This window comes from Ptychodera flava, chromosome 2 (genome assembly GCF_041260155.1).
Source record: "Ptychodera flava strain L36383 chromosome 2, AS_Pfla_20210202, whole genome shotgun sequence".
In the NCBI taxonomy this organism is placed as follows: domain Eukaryota; kingdom Metazoa; phylum Hemichordata; class Enteropneusta; family Ptychoderidae; genus Ptychodera; species Ptychodera flava.
This window is the reverse complement of record NC_091929.1, coordinates 22,225,329-22,231,567: the sequence shown is the minus strand read 5'-3', so window position 1 is coordinate 22,231,567 and position 6,239 is coordinate 22,225,329.

Genomic DNA, 6,239 nt, shown 5'->3' with positions numbered 1-6,239 from the left:
CCCTTTTAAATCTGTCGATAGCGAGTCATCGACACCATGAGACCTGCGTAGGGGAATGTCTCCCTATAGTCATGTTTGTATGAGGTTAATATTCTTTTATATACATTCAATGGAGACATATACTAGGTAGATTCAAGAGGTATGGGATTTAGAAGCGTGTTTCCGCGGGGTAGTCTTTTTAGCGTTTCATGTCGTCTGATGTCGATCGCAATCAAGGTATATTTGTCCAGTGGTCTGTGAAGTTTGCAAATTACACGGATAATCACGTCTATTGTAATAATCTCTATTGTCTTTGACTGTCCCTTAAGGCAAGATGTCGCTATTAATTAGAGGTTATAGAGTCATTGTCGTCACCCAGGTTTGATGACGCCATCGCGGAAAACAATACCTATAGCAGATGTCGCTGAAAAGGGCATTGTCCGTTGAATATTGATCCTGAGATGTAAGTTGCTTGATCTGAAAGTCATTCCACTTTATTCCTTTAATGTTCTCACGGCGGTGAGCACATGTAATCCAAAGGCCTAGAAAACAAGGAGATGGTCGTATTCGATGAATTGATGTCTTCGATGAATTCATATTCCAAGAATATTCAACCGTTTTGTTTGGCGTTGTTTTAGAGGCTAGGGGTATAAAATCATATCGTCCACGTCGGACAAACACTGTTTGATACCCTACTGTCTTTTACAGCTGAAAAAAACGCGGCGTTACCACAAATGCCAATTATGTCTTTGATTCTTTTGAGTTGTGAATGTTAACAGCTGGAGAATAATTTCACTATGGCATCTGAAGGATGTTGTAAACATCTAGCTGTCGTCAATTTATTTCGATTATGGCCGTTAAACATACAAAATATTTGACTTACTGGATTACTAACTCCATACTAACTCCAATACTTCAAAAATAAGTATATATTGAAGGGTTCCTTCAATATATACTTCAATATATCCAGCTACGATCTATGACATAATATTTTATATACTCTGTATGCACGTATATTGTTGTGATAAATCATCGCCTCAAAAGCTTAATCTGAAAACAACCTCATTGTACTTTTCAACATCTGCTCTCCGTCGTTTGTGAATCATCTCGATTAGTTAGGCCAGACTAATTAAATTCTTTGGTTTGCGTCCGCCTAAGCTGTTCAAAACCCCAAAAAAACCCCCGAGCCTGAATGTTTTGTATTAACTCGATTGTCACAATGTAATATGAGTGTCAATTTGGAAGAATAAAAGCGGAAAATTCTACACTATAACAAATTCACTACAACGTGACATTTTGCAAGCATGAGTATATTTTACAGAATTAATGGGTAGAAAATACTAAGCGGTAAAGTCCTATTCGAATACACTGAATTTTTCTCACAGAAACCGCCAAAAACCTACGCGCGTGAGGACGCGAAACAAAAGAATTAATTACTTCGGCCGTAAAAAGGAGAAACAGAGTAATTCGTGATCGCTTAAGGCAATGTTGTTTGCTTCTCGTGACAAAAGTGTCAACACAGGTGTCTGTCATGATCCCTTTTTTAATAGGAGAGGATGTCGTACTGCTTTATTAGTCTTGCTCAGCAAAGTATATATTTATGTCAGCGCTAATCTAGTGTTACACACTACTGATAAATTTCAACTGGCACTGATAACATTGGTAAAAATGTGATGGAAAACATGTAACGGGAAACGTCACTCAGACTTACGTACATATTTCAAAGAAACCTATCACAGTAATCACTGCGCCAACTTAAGGTAATAAATTATTCAAGTTCCATTAGTCATAACTTTTGATTCAGTTTCGTTCTGTCAGTGAAATAGTTTCTTGGGTGATAACGATGATCATGTTTAAATCCCTTTGTATTCAACCTTGCAATATAGACATTTTGCGCGTAATTTCAAAGATTATGGTTCGAAACTTAGTTTAAAGGGATACAGTCGTCGGAACTGCGCTCAAATGTAGTATGGGACCCATAGGACCAATGTAAACACTGTATCCAAGGTACGATGGTGATTGATGAAAGTTAAAACATGTCTGTCATAATCTACATCGTATAATTTAAATGTTGCAGCTATGACGATAAGGTGCATCTATCGTGCACGAAATACATTGTTTATAAACAAGAAACTCGCACAGGCGCAGTTCCAACGACTGTTTCCCTTTAAGCCCAGAGTAGAATTCGTTGATCAACAACGACACTGTAGATCGAACTCGATGCGTTATCTTATAGGGAGGGTGTCGTCTGAATTGCGCGTGTGCTACTGTGTTGTTTACAAACAATGTATTTCATGCATGATATCTAGATGCATCTAGTCACAGAGCCGCAACATTTAAATTTTACGATATACATTGTTAACAAACGTGTTTTGACTTCCATCCATCGCCAACGTACCCTAGATGCAGTGTTTACATCGGTCGTAGGGGTTATTGACAACCTTTGAGCAGAATTCCGACGACGCCTTCCCTTTAAAGTTCCATTAGCTGTATCTTCTGGCGATTTTTCCGTTAGTTTGGATTGAAATGATCACTGCTCATGTTGAATAGCCTGTCAAATAACAGAGAATCGCATATTATTCGGAAACATTACGTGCCCTACAACTAAATAACATGTGATTTTAGAACGAAAATTTCAATTTTTGTCCGGACAGAAATACAAACTCTGTTGACACGCGGATTGCAACGTAGGCATTCTTCTGGACCTGCGCGAGCCATTTACAGCAATTTCAAAATAAATATTCATTACTTATGCCCGGTACTTACGTCGTAGTCCATTGTCGAGCACGTTCGCGGAGCCAGATGCCTGGCAATCACGACGTAATGTTGTTTTATCCCTCAATAAACGTGAACTTGTACATCTGGCGTGATCGCGGCGTCACCATATCTGCGTTCTCCCCAGCACGCTGAGCATGACAGACGTCAACAAACGAGCCCGGAAGGGCAACACGTTTGAACAAAATTAGCATTTTTATGTGGCTATAACATCACTAATCATGTTTCTTTCTCGTAAAACAACATTTTGCAACAAATATGAGCCTCAAACATGGAATTTTCCGAGGTAAAAACTGGTCAAAAGTTACAAATAATGGCCCTTTAATTGCCGAGGCTTACACTGAAGACTTCGACATACTTTAGTGCGTAGAAGACGAACAGATATTTACAAAATTGAGCGAAATGTTATCAAAAGTAGAATATACTCCCTTTCAGGGTTCTGTCATTGGATGATAATAATAGAATAAAATCTTTCTCTTTGATTCAAGTTTAAATTCATATATCAAATCAAAGAGAGGTTGTACATTCATGATAAATCTGTTGGTGACCTTCAGACACCTGTAAGACCAAGAAAAAGATAAGCTATTTCTTTTTACACTAATATTGTGAAAAAATATATTGCTTAGGATAACCATTGTTGATGAGTTCATCTGAAATGGTGCGATATTTCCAAGTAGGTGTTGCCGCTAGTATCTAAGCCAAGCACTCGTTTGTCTGCTCTTCAGTTTACTATAACTTCGCTCATTTCGTTTTGTCGGTTCACTCACCCGGATCAAGTTGGATTGGTGAGAAGCACTTAGTATAAGCAATCAAAATCTCGAAGTTCTTGAACCTTAATAGTTAGTGAGTTACGGATGACACTTTGGAGTTGCTCAGTATGAGTAATTTCATAACGTTAGAGGGCGCTCTGGTTTAACTCAATTACTGTAAGGGACTGCTCAGTTTATTCGGCCGGGGGGGGGGCGGTGGATTACTTTTTGCCGAAGTCAAAAAGTGGCTTACCCCCCCCCCTATTCCAACTTTCGAAAAAAGACTGACCCCCCTATTCCAGCTATCGAAAACAGGGTGACCCCCCCCCCCCCGGCGCGACAAAGGTAAAACAACAGGTGGATATCCATTGTGTGTGTGTGTGTATATATATATATATATATATATATATATATATATATATATTATATATATATATATATATATATATATATATATATATATATATATATATATATATATATATATATATATATATATATATATGTATATATGTATGTATGTATGTATAATTTAAACATTATTCAGTCATTCTGTGTTTTAATGAAATTGTTGTCATGTCAGTGTACGATAGACTAAGAGTGTCAATTTTAAAGTTTGAATACAGTATTTGGAATGAGCTGTGAATGTACTCCACTCTTTTTATGCTTAAAGCAGATGTCCACAACTGTTTTAAGAAAAATGTGATTGTGAAATATTAGTGCATGTTGCTTTCTAATACTGAATTCTCATAGAGGAAACAGAAAAGTATCAAGAACTTGTCATGCTTTTCATATGAACTGCAGATTTCATAATAATCAGTACACTTTGCAAAACAGACTCTCAATTTACAGACATCAAGATATATCTGACATATTAATTTACTGCGCCCAAGGGCGCGCCGAAAAATATTAAACATCCAGATATCTCATATATATATATATATATGATATATATATGAAAGTCAGTACGCTGAAGGGCATGCTGAAAAATATTGTTTGCTATTTTAAAGAAATGCGCCCGAAGGGCGCCCCGAAAAATTTTAAAAATACAAGTATGTCAGAGATATATATAAATATATATATATATATATATATATATATATATATATATATATATATATATATATATATATTATATATATATATATATATATATATTATGTCCGATACATTAAAGTTTTGCACTAGGGCGGGGTTCCGAAAAATGTCTTATTATTATTAAAGTTATGCGCCCCAAGGGCGCGCCGAAAATGCAACTGAATGATGAAATTTGTGACTGGCACAATGCATTTTTCGCAAGTATGAGCCATGTCGAAATTAAAAAAACCACTGAACCCCCTATTTGGCATTCCAAAAACATGGTGACCCCCCTACCACCAAAGTCAAAACAGGGTGACTCCCCCCCCCCCCATGAATCCACCGCCCCCCCCCCCCGGCCGGAGAAACTGACCAGTCCCTAACATGTAAACTGATATGAAATCATCACCAGGGACTGTGCAGACTTGTTTGGTGAGATCCAGTGTATGTTTATGTAGCTCGGCAGGCATTAAAGTATAGACTATAAAGCGATATCTGGGCTATCGTTACAGATAGGACCTGGAAAGCATTAACAAGGGAAGTGAACCCAATTTTTGAAAACTTGATACATGAAAAATACTTGTACCCTCTATTGTATATTAATTTATTCAAAAGATCATTAACTCCTTTCTTCCTGATTGAAAACAGACGGACTTTCCTTATCTGAAGGAATGACAAAGCCTAATAACTGGATTTCTGATTAGTTTTTGCTACTCTTTCGAGACTCCGTGTTAAAACACCAACGTTACTTTATCTCATTATCGCAGCTTGTCCGTGTACTGAACGCCAGATGGCCATCCTACTTCCTACTTCAAACTTCTACTCGACTTCTCGAACGTAGTCATTTTTGTATGTGAACTTCGAATGTCAATTTGTACTGTCTTCAGCATCTTTTCGAGTTGAAAATCCAACTATTATGACATTATCTTGGGAGCGAGCAAACCATTCTACCTATTATTTTAGCAGTTCGAATCCTTAAATATTACTCACAAAACGGCGTCATTTACTTACGACAGTATCGGAAGATTAAAAGAAATGCGAGAAATTCACTCCATCAAACTTTCCCATGACTCGGAGGAAACAGGTACAAACTATACCGAGACAGAACATTAGATACAAAAAGTAAACAAGTATGAATTCAGATCCTTATTAGATCTCACGTCGGCAAACATAAATATAGTCATTACACATTCACTATGAACTTCCACGGCGCAGCGGTAGAAGCGCAATTCTATTGCCTTTGCGCAGTCGCAGTATCAAAAAAAAAGAAGTCACGGTTTACGTCACTGAATCGTCTTTCACTCAGGCTGCAAGAGAAAGATACGGCTGCAGGAATATATTTCCTTAATTTTCACAATCCCAAGACTAATTCAAGCTCACTGCGATATCCGAGAGATTTTCGGTCAAGAGATTTTGACATTAGGTCGACCAGTTTGAAAGCCAGTAATGATCGGTAGTTGAACTAAAACCAGTGACTTTCTGCAGGCCTAAAACAAAGTCGATAATTTTGAAGTCAGAAGCTACACAATGGAAAGCTAGGGCAAACGTTGACTTAGTAAATGTATTCACTGAACTGAGGAAATTTAAAATATAAATGTTTTGAAATTTTGAAATCGAATACTTCTCTTTTAAATTCCAACGAGCCGTTGTATTTTTACG